This window comes from Oxyura jamaicensis (genome assembly GCF_011077185.1).
Source record: "Oxyura jamaicensis isolate SHBP4307 breed ruddy duck chromosome 19 unlocalized genomic scaffold, BPBGC_Ojam_1.0 oxy19_random_OJ106422, whole genome shotgun sequence".
NCBI lineage: Eukaryota > Metazoa > Chordata > Aves > Anseriformes > Anatidae > Oxyura > Oxyura jamaicensis.
The window spans coordinates 1,760-19,144 of NW_023304538.1; the positions used below are offsets into that span (position 1 = coordinate 1,760).

At 51.0% G+C, this 17,385-nt stretch overlaps 2 long non-coding RNA genes across 2 annotated transcripts; one reads left to right on the plus strand and one right to left on the minus strand.

Moving 5' to 3' along the window:
* The first annotated feature begins 777 nt into the window (after positions 1-777).
* On the plus strand, positions 778-10,763 carry LOC118158120. The gene is made up of 3 exons (XR_004746795.1): positions 778-790; positions 5,886-5,892; positions 10,611-10,763. It is a non-coding gene; the product is annotated as an uncharacterized LOC118158120 (long non-coding RNA).
* Positions 9,599-16,924, minus strand: LOC118158121. Its single transcript, XR_004746796.1, has 3 exons — positions 16,911-16,924; positions 14,720-14,723; positions 9,599-9,724 (listed from the first exon to the last, which is right to left on the minus strand). It is a non-coding gene; the product is annotated as an uncharacterized LOC118158121 (long non-coding RNA).
* Positions 16,925-17,385: the final 461 nt, after the last annotated feature.

The following is a 17,385-nucleotide window of genomic DNA, read 5'->3' on the forward strand; positions in this document are numbered from 1 at the left end:
CAGTGAAGTTGCTCCATGATGAGCATTTCATCTATATTTAGGGAGGAGAAGGAAGCACTTAACTACCAGCTGCAGATTGACTAACAAGGGTTATATTACAGAAAAATAGTCCATCACATCTATTTCCTTCCTGCCTTGCAAATCATTTGGCGAGCGTGAGCTGTCCCTGCATCCCGGATCCTGAACTTGGACCCTGTCCTCCTCTTGCTACCTCAGCTGTTCCATCAGCATTACCCCATGGCTGTGACTGGTGCAGTACACGGGGAAAAGGGATTTGGCTTGCTGCTTCACGTCAGAAGGTCACGGAAGATGTCACATCCCCGCGTTGGGGCTCCTCCCTGTCTTGGGAGAAAGTACAGCCTGATTGCAGATGTGAGCATGAAGTCTTACGGGTTTTAAGTTGCTTTTTTTCTTTTTTCTTTTTTTTTTTTTTTCCCTCTGTCTCCTTCCAAATAGGAAGGTGGCTCTGCTGTGCTTGATCTGGTAGTTATTAAAAGAAGATCAGTTATGCTAAGGTAATCAATTTTTCATCCATTGGAATTAAAACTGTCTGGATGTAGCCCTGGTTTAATTGGCAGGTGAGTTGTTCGTCTCTGCAGTGGGTACAGATTAAAAAAAAAAAAATCTGCAATAATGAATCTTTTCTTTAGACTAATTCATACAAGATTAGATTTAATAAATAGAAGCTGACGAGTGGCAGAGGAACGATCCCACGAGCATCAGGCACTGCAGTACTGGCCCAGCAGCACAAGGCCAGGTCGCTTTTGCCTTGGTTTGTTGTTGCCTTCTTGTTTTGCTGCTCTCAGGAAACGTGATAGCAAACCCCATTTCCAGGCACGGTGGTTGCCAGCTCTGAGAGGTGTTTCATCTACTTCAGCATGGCTGCTTGCAGAGAGTGGGTTGGTTATAACCTTCTGTTCCACACGTTTGTTACTTAACTACTTTAATCTTTACTTCTTCCATGCAAAGCCTGAGGTTACAATTGATAAATAAAAATAAAAGGTTTTTAGCTTTTAACAAGCTGTGTGACCCTGTTAAGATTAATTTATCTGCAATATTTCTTATTTTTTCCTCTGAATGACTCCAGCTCAGCCACTTCCACTGTTGAATAAAGGGAGCCTTAAATAATTGTGGGCCTTAATTAGATGAGAAACTGTGTGTAATAATATAATGAATTATTTGTTTGACGTTAAGGAGTACTGTCAGAATACTTTGTACTGACAGGTGCCAAAAAGTCACTGCAGTTGCATAGTGCAAGTTTTCTCTCTCATTATATGTGGTCTAATTAATAATACCATGTGTGCAGGAGTTGTTTACTGAAATGATTGGATGCATCGGTTGTAAAGTAAGGTGCTTGAGACTGAGACCTTCAGAGTCATTTTCCAGCTGCCTTCCTCATGTGAGGTATTTTTCTGGGCACAGACACGGAGAGCGGCAATACAAAGCCAGTAGCTGAAAACAACCTTATTGCACATCCGAAGCGGTAAATAATTCCTGAGCAGCACATTTCATGTGGCATTACCCCGCACTCAGATGTCTGAGTTCTTAAACAGTTCAAAACCATGCAACCTTGAGAAGTAAAATGGACTTGGAAGATGGGATTGTATTTCCCACAAAGCGAATCAGAAAGGTGAGGCGGGCTTGCAAAGCCAGCCATGGCGGCAGGAGGAGTGGACCCATCTCAGCCTCGCGCACCGCCTCTGGGGTGCGATGTTTAAATTCCTTCTGACTGCAAGAGCCCAGCTGCACCGTCTAGACAGCCTACGACTTCTGTCCATTATAGAAAATCCAGATGTGCACCTACCGCACCAAATCTGGCTCACAGACAGGTTCTCTGCAAGGCTGGTGCTGTTTCTTCAGGACTGATGTGCTGCAGCACACCTGGAGTCTGGGACTGGCCCCAGGTCTCTGGTGTCAATGCACATGCAAGAGGAAAATGGGTGATGGGAGTTAACTTCTGCACTGCTGTGCAGCTGCTTGTGGACTGATTTATTTTTGTATTCTGAGTCAGATACCATTGCAGATCGATGGAATTTGCAGTGCGTTGATGCTCCTGAGTTGTTCCAGCTGCTGCCAGGGGAGCTAAGGAGAGCAGTGTTTCTGCTATGCACATTTGTATTAAAATGCTCTTAATGTAAAACATCTCGTGTGAAGCAGGTGGTCTTCTGTGACCCCACGGGCTGTGGGATCACCTGGTCTGAAACGCAGTCTGCATGGCTGGCAGGAAGCTGCGCGGGTACTTGAAAACACACAGGCATATTTTTAAGTTTCAAGAACATAAGTACAGAAACACGGAATTTTAAAACAAAACAAAAAACTACCTGAAGTGCCAAAGTGCAAAGCCCCACTCCCTTTCCCCAGAACAATATTCCTTATTAGTAAAAGAATATATTTAGGCTCAGCAAAGGAAGCATTTCAAGGGAAGGTGCTGACAAACGGACTGAGGATACCTGATTGCTTTTCCAAAGATAAGCTTTCTTCTCAAAGAATGTAAATAGAGGGTAGTAGTATTGGGTTTTAATCTCTCTTCTTTTAAATGCTCAGACAGCGCAGGGAGCACAATGCTGGAGGCTCTGAATGCATTACTTCCCTTAAAAACAACGACAAAAAACTGTGGTTTTTTTGGAAAGCACAGCCCTTCCAAAACCCTGCCTGCGGCTCCGAAGCACCCCGCGGCACCGGGTCGCTAGAGCCAGCAGCAGCAGCCTTGCCCTGGCGACACAGAGCCCCTGTGTAAGCTGTCAGCTTGTGTCGCTCGGCAGGATTTTGAGAGAAGGCGGGGGAAGACCTAATCACTTCTGAATGTGTAAGAACAGAGCCAGCAGCTGGGTTTGATGTGGTTTTTGGGATGGGACATAAAAGTGCAGGCGAGGGAAGGGAAGCATCGGAGCTGCTGGCCTTACAAAAGCTCAGCTGCCGAGACCTGCTCTTGCAAAATGCTCTTTAACGTCTCGTGCTCTGTGCAAACCAAGTAAGTGTTGACTAAAGCATTGGCCAAAACCCTTTTTTCAAAATGCTGGGGATTGCAATTAGAAAAACTGTCAGGGGTTTGGTGTGACCTCCCTGCACACAGACTGCTCCCCGCTGTCCCACGCCACGTCCATGCTGCTGAACGCGCCCCGTTTTCCCTCCTTGCTACCGACTGATTTTTGCATGGTTTTTAAGACTGCGTATAGAGCTGCTGTGTTTAACTGGTAAATACTGCACGTGCCTGGGGAAGACTTCATTTGCCGGGCTACTAAACCCGTGCATTTATCCACACGTTCACAAGTCATTGAAGAAGAGCTGGTTGCGAGCCCCCAAGCCCTGCTTTCTCCCTCTGCCCTGCATCAGCCGCACGGGACGCAGTGTGCCGAGGCTGCCTTGTGTCCCGTGGGCTGTGCTGTTTTGTCCCGTTCTGCCCGTGCTGTGTCGTCCTGTCCGGGAAATGCACGCTTTTCTGCAGAGACCAACAGAGGCAGCGGGCAAAGAGGAGCCTTCTCCTTCCAGCGTGTTTTCCTCTGAGGAGAACATAGCATTATCCTTGTTAGGACAAACTAATTGGGTTTTGGCTGACTTCCATTTTTCAGCATTGGCATTTCGTGTGTCACCATTTCTGCCTCTCTTCTATATTTTATCCCTTCGTTTAAACCCCATGTTTATTTCTTGGCAATTATGCGCGTCTGGGCCAATGTAGTAAATTGTACTACTATATCGTCCTCAATACATGCATAAATTTTTATCCTCCAAAATTGTTTATGCAAATAGGTTGATAGGAAGAGAAATATGTAGTGTGGTTCTTCTCTTTCGTGTATGTTGATGGGTTTCTGCAGCAAGCAGCTCCTCTCCGTACAGACTAAACAGCTCTACACATACTGCAAAAGCTGATTTAAAGAAATGTCCCATTCGTATCCACGCTGCCACAGCTCTGCCCCATGCACAGGGCCTTGCTGTCATGCTTTAAAATAACTTTGAACCCCAACCCTGCAGAGCTGTAAGCAGTTGTGCCGCAGGGGCAGGGAGGTGATGCTCAGGGTGGTTGCAGCCACCTGATCCTGCAGCTCTGAACGTGTGCTTCCAGGTTTCTCCTGACTTGAGGGCCATTATGAGTTCCTTGTGGTGCTCCTTGCACGAGCTGCAGGATCTGCAGAAATAGGGTTTTGCAGAGCTGGGCACCAGTGCAGCTTCTGACCGGAGCAAGCAGCGTTGGGAGCCTGGGGACCCAGGGACGAGAACTCCTGGGGGGGGAAGCTGAGCACTGGCCCCGGCTTCACCTTGCTGTTGAGCAAAGCCCTCGGGAGGTGCTGAGTTTGCCTTTCCGGACAGCACAGCTTGGCCTCAGAGCCACTGCAGGAGCTTTATTGCTCTTTTGTTATGATGCTAACTTGAAAACGAGGGGAGGGTTTCAGCCGTTTGTCTTTTGCCGATGTATTTATCGCCTTAAAAGACTTAACCAGGTAGTGAAAAATTTGATAAAACATCCAACTGCACTAGTCTGAAATAACACCGATGCCTATCATTGGTTCGCCTGTTGTATGGACGTTGTGAAACTGTTCTGGGTCTTAAATCTTCCACTATCTGTGAAATAATCATAAAATTGTTAAAACTCGATCTGTAAATCCTGGGCAATTGAGGCTCTTCTCCCCTACCCCACCTTAGTCTGGTTTTTATTTCTTAGCAGAAGTAATTGGTTTCCATGACAAGAATAAAGGATGCTTCCCATCTCTTTGTTTTTTATTGCTGTTGTTTTGCAGCCCCACAAATATTTAATGGTATTTAATCTGCTTTTGTAATGAACCCCAGGCAGCCTGCATCCGGCCGCTCCTGCGGGAGCTCTTGCGCAGGGCTGCAGCAGGCGCTTCACAGCGTCAGTAGCTCTGCTGTGTCAGGAGCTGCAAGTTCGTGTATTGAGTCCAAATTAAATGGCTTAGAGTCTCCCCTGGGTGCCCCCGCTGCCGTTCAGGACACCGGTGGAGCAAAGCGAGTGATTGTGCAAGCCCGGGGGGTTGGCTGGGCTGCTGGGAGCTGCTGCCTCCGAGAGCTGGTGGGACCGGCTGCGGCTCACATAGCCACGGGCTTGGTGTGATGGGACTAAACCAGAGCTCCATCGTTTTGTCCCCACACATAGGGCTTTATTCCTAAGGGATGAGGAGGGGGCAAAAGGCCCCTTTTGCCACTGACCATGCCACCTCTCCAAGCCTCACCTCGAGCAGAAGCACAGCCCAGAGGCTGTGGGGCTGGTTCTAGAAATAGTTCTGTCTTCTGCTGGTCGTAGTATGCTGCCATCGTGCTATTTCTAGCTTTACGACTCTGGAGAGGCCCATATCTGCGCCAGGGTTTGGGTTGGAGATGGCGGCTGCAGCCAACAGCCTTGTGTCAGCTGCCCCTGGTGGCACGAGCACCTCTCGTGGCGTTGGCTCTTGCTCAGCCTCTCTTGCTGCAGGGTTAAGGATTCTTTGCAAGTTCTCCCTTCCCTCCTGAGACGGGAACATCCCATGGGTTTTCAAGGAAACGGGCTTTACAAAATTACCCCTTCAGCTGGTTCCAAGTCTCAGCCGTGGCTTTATTCTTTATGTAGAAGGATTCCCTTAGTTGGCCTCGAGTCTATCTAGGGACCCATCTGAGGAGTTGGGAGCTCTGAACACGTCACGGGAATAAGCTCAGCAACTTGCTGTGTGCTGAGCAGCCCTGCCTTGTGCTGTGTGTGTTACAGGCCGTGTGGCTGGATCCTGTAGAATTGTTTGCCCTTAATTCATGTGAGAATTTACTGATGAGCAATGGTGAATCAAATCTGGGGAGGGCTCTGATGCACGGTCTGAACTTGTTCAAGTGTCTTTCCTGCAGCTTTTGGCTTATGATGTTTCCAGACAGGCACCAGGGATAGAAAGAGAGGGATGGGAGAGCAGACAGAAGGTGCGGAGGAGTGCCATGGGCAGACCTGGTCCAAGCCCCAGGTCCCTGCTGGCCACAGGGCACCACCGCCTGCCTGCAGCACTGCCAGCTGCTGCTGTGCTGGGAAGGGCTGCGAGCGGGGCTGCACAAACCTCGCTCTGGGATGCTCTTCGGGACGGTGAGGTTTGAGTCTTGGTAGCTATGACTGCACCGGAGGGATGGGAGCTGGGCGACTTGGCCAAACTTGGCTTGGGCGACACCTCCTATCATGAGGGAAGCTCAGCTCTGCTGAGGCCGGGTCTGTCGGGGACCTGCCTGCTGTCCCAGCGATGCGTTGCCTCCTCTGCTGTTGCTTTATTTGCAGCCACTCACATGGGAAAGGATGTGTTGCCTTGTTTAAATGTTAGCATGTGAAGAATGAGCGTTGGGCGAGCATATTTACAGCGAGACTTCTTCCCGGCTGTTCTGGCTGTGCAGTCGCACATCTCTGCTCTGGGTGAAGGACTCCTCCTGCAACAATGTGCTGCAATTACACAGGCAGAAAGAGATTATAACTGGCAATGTTTGATTCAAATTTTTGCAGGTATCAGCAGTTTTTCCAACCAAAAAAGCTTTTAGCTCTTGGGCAGAAAGTCAAATGCCATTTAAATGCATAACCATCAGGTTTTGAAAAAATCAGGGAGCCAGTATGTTTTCCCTCTTTCTTCGGATAAGCTCTCAGCTCAGACAAAACCTGACTGAGGATTCAGTCAAGGCTGCTGCTAAATTAGCAGAGCAGGTCTGTGAGACAAACACAGCTTCAACTTGTCAAGTAAGGAATTCTTAAAATTCTTGTATAGAAAGAGGATTCGTGTCATCAAACCTTTTAATCTTCCCCCTCTCCCAAGCACTGCCCTCCTGCCCCTGCCCTCCATCAAGGGACACCTGGGTATTGGGCTCAGATTTATACATTGCCTCCAGGACTCCTCCAGTTCCCCAAATCAAGGTGTCAAAGGTGTAAACGACAGTGCACTGGCAAGTGCAATTGCACCTGAGAACTGGGCTTTGGGATGCAAAGTGGGGCTGAAAGGTGTTAGGATCTGGTACTTCAAAGGATCAGGCAAGGCACCAAGCAGTCAAATCTTCACGAAGCTTACCTGCTGGTAGACAGCTCTGCTAAATGACTACAGCTGTAAGAGAAGGGGCCATCCTGTTTCTGGGTTTGCTTGGTCAGACCTCCTGGATGAAATGTAGCTCAGAAACAGTGAGGTCCTGGTATTTGTCTGCCTTAAAGATTTCCTTTTCCTCTTAAGGAAGTTATCTTAACTTCTGGATGGCTTCACCTTGGACCTTAATGGAGCCAGAAATTTGGAAAAAAAATAAAAAATCACCTGCCCCAAAAAAAAAAAAAAAAAAAAGAAAAGAAAAAAACCCACAGCTAGGAAACCAATTTAATATGCACCCAGCCTCAGCAGCTTGTCCCACCATGAATCGGCTGTGTGGTGGTACTCCCTGCTCTGCAGCACAGTAACACATCTCTCTTATTTCGCAGTTCAAGGTTGACGGCGAGTGGTGCACCTGGATCAACTACGAGCGCTTCCAGGAGCTGGTGCGAGAGCACGAGAGGAGCGGGGGATCGAAGACGTTCACAGCAGCAGACTACACAGCCAGGACTCCTCGCTGGGCGCTGTTCGGGTCCAGCCAGCGGGGCTTTGATCCCCTGGATGTGAGATACCAGCGGAAGAACAAAGCAAAAGACATCTCCGGGTGCTGATGTCAGGGTGGGGCCCGCTGATCTGCAGGGTGGCTGATGGATGAGCTTTGGTTTTCATTTCCAGACTAACACCATTATCAAATCTGTTCACGTAGACTTTCTGAAGTTGGATATTGAGAAGGATGTCTTTGTTTAATCCTTCCCTCCTGTTTTTAGGGCTTCTTGGATGGAAGTATTTATAACGCTTTTTATCTTGTACAAGTGGTGTGAGTGAGCCGTGTATCGCCGTTGGCAGCGCCATCGGGGAGGCTGTGCTCGTGATCTCTGCGGCTGATCAGGTGCGGGGAGCAAGCGTTGTTTTTACTTCAGTGCCGAGTTGTAAGAGAGATGGGGGGTGCACCCAGCTCAGCTACAAAAAGTGCAGTGTCCATAAGGATAAGTGTGACGGGAATTTAGCCACTGCTGGCTGGCTGAGTCTGTGCAGGTGCAACTGCAGGCAGATCTAAAAGCCGTGCTGAAGGCCTTGTTGTACCAACAGCTGTACCTTTATGTGTTTTGAACGCCTGCCATCTGCTGAAAGACCCTGTCTGATGCCCAAGGTTCAGCCTATTGGGGGTGGTGTAAGTAACAGCACCCCTGTTAATGTCGTGTGCAACTTCTGATGTCTGTCCAGATGTTTTCCACCTTCATGGTTTTGGCAATGGGTACTTTCCAAGCTGTTTTACTCCAGTCTCCCAGCAGCCTTAACCAACACACACAACTCCTCAAAGCCACGCTGGGCTCATGGAAGGATGCGTTTGCTCCACCTGGGCAATTTGCCAGCCTGGGTGGGTTTAAGCCAGCGGGCAGCTCAGCACCACGCAGCCATTCACTTGTTCCCCACAGTGGGATAGGGGAACTCCATAGCCAACTCCCCCGCTTAATTGCTCAGCATGACACCGTAAGTTATGGGATATCCCTTGGGCCCGTTTGGGTCACCTGTCCTGGCTGTGTCCCTTCTCAGCTTCTTGTGCACCCTCAGCCTTCTCGCTGGCAGGGCAGCATGAGAAGCTGAAAAGTGTGGCTTTGTTGAAGCACTAAAACTTTGGTGTGTTACCAACATTATTTTTCTCCAAAGTACGGCACCATACCAGCTGCTGTGAAGAAAATTAACGATATCCCAGCCCAAACCAGGACCCAGCATCACCGCTGGTTTGGATGGAGGTGGCAGTGTGATGTAAGTGAAAACCCAATACGATTGATTTCTTTTGGGTCAAGAAAGCAATTCTTGCCATGCTGTGGTAACATCCGGGCATGGGGTCCGCTGACACATCCCCAGGGGTTGCTCTGAGAGACCCTCGTGCTTTGCACTCCATTTTGAGGTACTGGGGTCTGGCTAGAGAAACGTATTTAAACGAGAGAGGGGTGGGTTGTTTGCTGTTGGGAAGATCACCGCTCCCATCTGCCTATGTGTTTATGCAGTACCCTGTCGGCTGCAGTCTCAGCGTGAGCTGATGTGTTAGGAAGGACTGGCATGAAAATACCCAGCGCAGACCCTCATTGGGGAAGCACCGCTGCAGTGAGGCTGTGCGTTCTGTCACTGAAGGCCTGAAATAGCCCCAAACACCCCTTTTCCCTGCCGGCTCTGCCCAAGTTTCCCCCAGGGGCCAGGAGGGCTGCCCCGCACTCTCCCGTTCCGCTGCAACGTGGGGGGCAGCAATCAGCGGAGCTGCCCCGCTTCCTGCAGCGGCTGCCTGATGGAAGACTGACACTGCTCCAGCTGAGGAGCCTGGCCAAGCCAGCTGCAGAGACGTGGCCTGAACGGAGACCCAGAGGTGCCAGCTGGGGATGGGAGGAGAACGCAGTCACGCTCCAGCATCTGCACCCCCGCTGGGCTCCAGGTGCTCGCAGCGCTCCCACCGCTGTTGGCTCCGCGAGCGCTTGCAGCCTGCGATCCTCAGAGCCCACGGCAGTGTCAACAGGTGCTCCTCAGATTGTGACTGTTTTTAAGATTACCTCATTTCTTAAATTGTTAAAAGTGATTCTGAAAAAGAAAGAAAATAAAAAATAATTTTCCCTAGGGCACCTAGGTGTGTCATAGTCGTGCAAGACTCTGTGAGAGGGGATGCTAACAGGATTTTAAGGATGTGAAATGCACAAGTGTTGCAGAACATCTTTTTCCTTCATAGCACGGGGAGCAGAAGCGAGAGTGCCCACATGTCTGTGGGTGATGGAGAGGGCTTGGTGGATGGGAAGCAGCTCCAACAGGCTCATGGCAGCTTCTTCACAAAGCACTGAACAGAGGCTGGAGCTGGTGAGATGTCACCACGCTTCCGCAGGGACACAAGTGGCACCTGCAAGCCCTGGGCAGGTATAGGACATTTTGAAGCCATCTCTTTGTCTTCATATGATGGAAACCTGGCATGCCAACCGTGCTGGTGTGCGTGCACTGCATCACCCAGGTCTGAATGCAGGACTCAAGCAAGCAATGGTTTGCAAGATCACAGAATCACAGAACTGTAGGGGTTGGAAGGGACCTCGAGAGATCATCGGGTCCAACCCCCCTGCAATGCAGGTTCCTCAGAGCAGGCTGCCCAGGTAGGCGTCCAGACGGGCCTTGAATATCTCCAGAGAAGGAGACTCCACAACCTCCCTGGGCAGCCTGTTCCAGTGCTCCGTCACTCTCACTGTGAAGAGGTTCCTTCACATGTCGGTGCGGAACTTCGTGTGTTCTCTTGCAGCCATTGCCCCTTGTCCTGTCCCCACAAACCACTGAGAAGAGGTTAGCTACATCCTTCTGTCTCTCACCCCTCAGATATTTGTACACATTAATGAGATCCCCTCTCAGTCTTCTCCAGGCTGAACAGACCCAGGTTTCTCATCCTTTCTTCATAGGGAAGATGCTCCAGGCCCCGTGTCATCTTTGTGGCCCTCCGCTGGACTCTTTCCAGGAGATCCCTGTCTTTTTTGTACCGGGGAGCCCAGAACTGGACACAGTACTCCAGGTGAGGCCTGACCAGGGCAGAGTAGAGGGGGAGGATCACCTCCCTTGACCTGCTGGCCACAGATGGTTTGGGCATGCTCAGCTGCGCTGGTACTTGCAGGAAACCTGGCCAGCTGGGGTGGGCTGCAGTGAAGGAGCAGGGGGGAAGGCAGGGGCATGGGTGGCCTGGGCTCCACCAGTCTGTCTCCTGCTGTGCTAGGGGCCCAGCCCTTTGAGCAGGGCTGGGGCTGGGATGGTTGCTGACAAGTCTGGTGTTTGCCATGCTCCTGTTAAACCAGTGCAGTGTTTGCTGGGAAAGAGAGGCTGCATCTCATCCTGGTGGTTTTGCTGCTCATTGAATAGTGGAGGAATGACCTGGATTCATGAAGGTATCAAAAGCTCTGGGTGAGGTTCTTGGTGTGTTTGGTCCTGCAGTGGGCATTTCTCACTGAGCAAGGTCTCTGAAATGACTTTTTTTGTTTCCTTCTTATCACATTATAAACAAACAAAACTCCAAAATTATCATGGGAAGTTTGTCTTAGGGGCTTGGTTTCCTTAAACTGGCTGGTGAAGGGCTGCTCTTCTTTCCCCTTGCTGGGGAGTGATTTGTTGTGTTCCCACCACAGCTTCACTGCAGGCTCTCTCATCCTCTGCTCAATCACTCCTCTGATTTTGGTCACATTTGACACCATTTAACTTGCATCTGGGCTTTGGGGTGAAGGTTGGCAGCACTGGAAAGCCCAGGAGCTCTTTGCAAAAATGCTCTGTGCTCTTTTCTGAGAGCCCTGTGCTCTGACTCCTGCTTCTGATGGCAGGGTCAATGTGAAGAGTATGAATTCTCAGAAATTCCCAGTGTTGGACTATGTTCAAGTTAAAAATTATTGTATTGTAGGCTTATTTTACAGAACTAATGCTGTTTGAGTAAAAATACCCGGGGTGGGGTGCAGTTATCGGAACACAGCTGTTTATAGGGTGTGGAGACCTCTCCAGCCAGCCACCAGCTCTGCTCTGTGAGGCTCTGGAAGACCTGGCTCATGTCTGCCAGCCCAGGCAGCTGTGGCAGGGCATCTCCCCAGCCCCTGGATGCACATTTAGGTAGTGGTCTTCCCCATTTTCTGCTCAGCTGTGCCATTATGCTCATCCTCATTCCTCCATGTGTCCTCTTGTGATGGTAGGGTCTGCGGGTACCTTCCCATCACCCAGTCCAGGGGAAGGCAGGTTGCATATGCAATAAGAAATAAAATCCACAATATTTAACTGCATCCACGTTACAAAATAGCGAATCCTCCTGATGCATGCATACCAGCCCTGGTAGAAGCAGCAGAGGGACGATGTGGTCCCAGCGTTTCGCAGGCGTGGGCTGCCCTTTAGCAGCCTGCAGCTCCTTCCAACCAGTCTGGGGAGAAAGAACAGCTTTGTGAGACGTGTCTCCAGGCCTCCAGCCTCCTGTGGGTCACTTGGGTTAACTGAGGTCTTCAACAACTTCAGCAAGCCATGTTTATTTTGTGGGACTCACGTTAACCCCAGGGCATCAGTTGTGTGTGGGTGCGGCTGGAGTTGGGCCGGGATGTTTGGTGCCCACCGTAACGCACTGTGTTCCCCTGGGTGGACACCAACTCTTCTGCACCCGGTCCTCCTTCCTGGGCCAGACGCCTGCCTCCTTCATCCACCTCCCTGAGAGCTGAAACAGCCGTAAATCACGAGTGGTCACCACACCCCCTTCCTTGTCCGTGCTGAGCCCTGGTAGCAGCCGGCACTGCCTTGGCAGCGACTTCTGTGCCTGAGGATCCCCGGGGCTGCGCATCACCGCCGGCCGCCTGCTGCCCTCAACAGCTGCTGTGGTCATTAGCACTTCATGTAAAATGCCCCATAAAAACCCTCACAGTTCCTTCCCTTGGAAATCCTAGGGGAGCCCTAAAGAAAACCCTGTCTGCATGGCTTCTCTGTGCTGCAGCATCCACAGTTTCTTCTCCCAGCCCCTATTGGGACATGGAAATTGCTGCTGTCCCCTTTATGCATTGCTTCTCCATGGGCCATTTGGCTGAGCTGAAATAACAGCTTGTTCCTGCTGTGCGAGGCCTCTCCCTCCTCTCTCTGGTGTCCCCACGCTCCCTCTGTCCTCCTTCTTTGTCCCCACGATCCCTCCCTCCTCTTCCTGGTGTCTCCATGCTCTGGCACTCTGCATTTCCAGGGCTCCAGGGCAGGTCTGTCCTGGGGTGCCGTGGAGCTGGGGCCGATGGAGCCACCACCACCAGGGCTGGGAGAAGGAGGTGGGTGACCCATGCAGGGGGCAGCTTGGGGCTGCAGGTCCCCAGAGCCTGCACCAAGGCCACCTCCGCAGTGGGATCTGCGTGGGGGCTGGTGCTGAAATGTCTCAGAAAAATTGTGATTTCCCCTGCTCAGAGGCTAGAGGGAAAACACGGCCCCAAAAGCCAGGCAGGGTGGTAAGTGACGCTGCATCCCGCCCGCGTGTCCCTTTTGGGCTGTCTAACATCTGGAAGCTGTGCAGAGAGCAATTTGGGCAGGATTCGCTCCTACAATTACACTTGCATTGCCTTGTGCTTAGAGAAAATCTTTCAATGTACGTATCAGAAAGCAATCCTCTTACACGAATAGCTTTCAATTGTACAACTTAATACAAACTGCCGCAGTTTCCAGGACGTGCTCTGTGTAAGGCGCAGACAGCCAGGGCCGGTTGCGGCTGGGCTTCCCCCGTTGGCAGGCGGCAGTGGAGGTGGTGCTTTGGGCACACCGACATTGCCGGCGTGAAGTTCCTCATCTGCACAGGAGCTACACGCCTGGCCTGAAGTGGCTGCTTTTAGATGTAAAGCCGATTGTCGCCCTCTGGGATGCTCGCATGGGCTGGGGTTTGTGCGTTTTCCCCAGCATGATGTGTTGGTATGGGATGCGCTCAATGCACTCTGCAAAAATAGGGATCGTAGAATGGCTTGGGTTGGAAGGGACCTCAAAGATCATCCAGTCCCAACCCCTGCCATGGGCAGGGACACCACCCACTAGATCAGGTTGCCCAGGGCTTCATCTAACATGGCCTTGAACACCTCCAGGGATGGGGCATCCACAACCTCTCTGGGCAGCCTGTGCCAGTGCCTCACCGCCCTCTGAAAATTTTCCACCTAACCTCTAATCTAAATGTCCCCTCTTTCAGTTTAAAACCATTCCCCCTTGTCCTGTCATTATATACCCAAGTAAAAAGTCCTTCTCCATCCTTTTTGTAAGAACCCTTTAGGTATTGAAAGGCTGCAATAATGTCTCCCCAGAGCCTCATCTTCTCCAGGCTGAACACCCCCAGCTCTCTCAGCCTTTCTTCACAGGAGAGGTGCTCCAGCCCTTTGGTCATTTTTGTGGCCCTCCCCTGGACCAGCTCTAATAGGCCCACATCCTTCTGGTGCTGGGGCTTCAGACTTGGATGCAGCACTCCAGGTGGGGCCTCACGAGGGCAGAGCAGGGGGGCACAGTTGGGGATGCAGTTGCCCTTCTGGGCAGCAAGCGCACACTGCTGGCTCATGCTGAGCTTTTCATCCACCAAAAGCCCCAAGTCCTTCCCTGCAGGGCTGCTCTCACCGAGTTCTTCACCCATCTGTCCTCATGTGTGGGATTGCCCCGTCCCAGGTGCAGCACCCTGCACTTGGCCTTGTTGAACCTCCTCAGGTTCACATGGGCCCACTTCCCCAGTCTGTCCAGGTCCCTTTGGATGGCATCCCTTCCTTCTGGTGTATTGACTGCACCACTCAGCTTGGTGTCATCTGGAAACTTGCTGAGAGTGCACTCAATCCCAGTGTCTATATTGTTGATAAAGGTACTAAACAGCACCGGTCCGAGGACAGACCCCCGAGGGACACCATTTGTCACCAGCCTCCGCTTGGACCCAGAGCCATTGACCACCACTCTCTGGGTGGTCTCTCTGAGGTCTCTAATTAAACACAGTCTTTTCCTTTCTGCCAGAGATTCGTAAGATATCCTGATATGGGAAGATGTCTCCGAGGTCACAGTTTCAGGATCAGCCCATCTTTTGCAGTTTTGCTGCCCTGTGGCCGTGGTTAGTTCTGACCCAACCCATTTTCCATAGCTGCCAGTCAGACAGCAGCCACTGCACTGCCACCAGGGCACTGGCTGGGGGGGTCCCGTCTTCCTCGCTGCCCCCAGGTGGCCCAGAAGCCTCCCAAGGGACTGACCTTGCTTTGGTTTTGGGGGATTTACCCAAATCCAGGGCACAATGTGCTTCAAGAGAAGAGGGTCTTACTGCTTTGACAGCCAGCCTGGAGGCTCGGGAGGTTTGATGCTAAAGGCAAATCAGGCAAAATGGATTTTAACCACTTAAAGCCTGGAGCAGAGGGGCTGTGGCTGAATTTTGGGGTCCGGGCACTGAGCCCTGTGCCCCAGCTCCTTCTCCTGGTCCGTCCCGTCCCTTCCTGGCGCAGGCTGGCATCCCTCCTGGCTGCTGCTGCGCCCTGACTCACAGCGTGAGTCATGCGGTGGCTGCGTGTCGTTTCTTGAAGGGGATAAATCTATTTGTTTCCAAAAATCTCCAGCTGGAAAACATCCCCCAAACAGAGAATTGTCATCCATCAGCTTTGTCTTCATCTGGCTCCCATCCTAAATCATTTACGATGTTAGAGCCACTATCGTGCCTTGAGGGGCGAGGAAAAAGACGTCTGAATTAATTGAAGGAAGGGCATCTTTTTCATTTCATCAATTGCAAATTGAGTCGGGAGCTGGTGAAGGCTGTGTGCCCGGCGGGAGGGGCCCAGGCCACACAGCAGGACACGTGCTGCTCCAGCAGCTCACTGCGAGGAAGGGGAGGGGGGAAAACTAAACCTGGGGAAATATTTCAAGAAAGCCTTGGGTTTCTGGAGCTGACCCTTCCTGGAGGTGGGAGCCCACTGCTTCCTTCCCTCCTTCTCCCCAAACCCATCTCTGTCTCCATCCCACGCCGGCCGGCAAGCCCAGCTGCAGCAGGGGTGGAGGTGTTGGGGGTCTCATTTACAGCAGCAATGGGACCTTCAGGTGGAGGTGACACTCAGGGAGAGCCCACACCAGTCGTGACCAAAATCCAGGCAGCAGCAGCATGATTGAAGCCCATGAGAGCATTAAGCAGGAGCAATTTCATGTTTACGTATCTCACCAACCCCTTCCCTGTCCCTGGTGCCTGCATCCCACCAACCCCATCCCCATGTCCCCAATCCCACCAGGGGCGTCCTTCAGCTTTCTGGAGCTGGGCCATCACACCAGGTTATCTCCCCTGTGCTGAGACAAATCCTGTCCTCTGCCTTCATCCCAGGACAGCTCTTCTTTGCTGTTAGTTGGAAAGAATGAGGAAGACAAGGTCCTTGCACAGTGACCCCACGTTGTAAGCAATGCATAGGCTTTGCTCACAGGTCGTCCCAGAGGTGGTGCTGGGATGCTCTCCCATCCTCAGAGGTGCTGGAAAAAACTTCTAGAAAGAAGGTGAAGGTGGCCACAACATGCTCAGTGGTGTTGGTACTGGGAAAGGAAAACTGGAGGTGCTCTGTGGTGGGAGAGAGGTGCAGGGTCCGTGTACCCCAAATCACAGAGGGTAGAGGTTTTCCATCAAATATTGGATGCCTGTGGGGTTATTTATGAGGGAAACATTCTGGTCTCTTTTCTGAAATGCAGTGGGCATCCTGCAGGGGAGCATCTTGGGCATTTGCAGGCGTGGTACCCACTGCCAGGAGCAAACAGCTGGCTGACATGGGGCATCAGCATCCTCTCCGTGGGGGGAAGCCCCAGGCAGGGCTGGGGCTGGGCTGGGACAGGCGGGGGCAGAGCTTGGGCTGGGGGGGGGGTGAGGGGGGGGCATCAGGGCCTTGGCGATGCAGAGGCAAATGCAGGGAGCAGTTTTATTTGGTCCCATGATTGAAAGTGTCCTCCTCAGATGCTGCTGTTCGCATCGCACTGGGAATACTTTGCTGTCGCAGCAAGCTTTTTTATTATTTTCACTAATTCTTCTTTTTTAACAAAAGCTTGTTGTGCATTCTCTATACTGTTCCATACCCCAGCTGTGACTCTCCCCGTGCTGCCTTCCACAGCTGGGTGACCACCACACGTAAATTTGGGGGGATGCAGTGGAAAAGATGCCCCAAACTGCTTGTTTGGCACAATATTGTTGGCATAAGAAGCTTTGCTATGGCAGAAACAGTCTCCAGCAGCTGATCTCTTGCCCCAGCTGCGGTGGGTCCAGGCTTCCAAACAAGCTCCGTAAAGCTCAGACCTCGTTTTCCAGGAAATTTGCATCTCCCAAGAGATATTACTACATTTTTTATTGTTTTATTTTCTCCTGCACTTTTCTCCACCTTCTTATTTTTAAAGAAAAAAAGTAACTAAAGGTATATATTTTTTTTAAACAATCTCTTTTCTTGAATGAGGAAGGAAACTTCTCAAGGCGTTCACAACCTAAAAATAAATGTTCGAACTGGAAGATAGCCGGGAACTGATCTTTCCTCATGGGTGGTGTCTGCTTTGCCGATCTGGTGTTTTCAGGCCTCCCCATCCCCTTTCAGGGCCCACTGGGTTGGATGGATGGGGGCAGCTGCTCCCCTGCTCCCCATCACACCACAGCTGGCGGCATCTTCAGATGCAACTTTCTGAACCCAAACACTACTTTTCAGGTTAGATCAAAATCAAGGAGAAAGCTTGCAAGGAATCATTCCAATCATTACAACAAAACAAAACAAAACCCCTTGAAAATATTCAGAATGTCAACAAATGTCAACACTCATTTGAAAAAAAATGTGGTTAACTGCTGAAATCCCCCATTTTTTAAAAAAATTATTACTATTTTTTTTCTGTGATGGAGCCAGCTGTGCTGTGGGTTACTCCA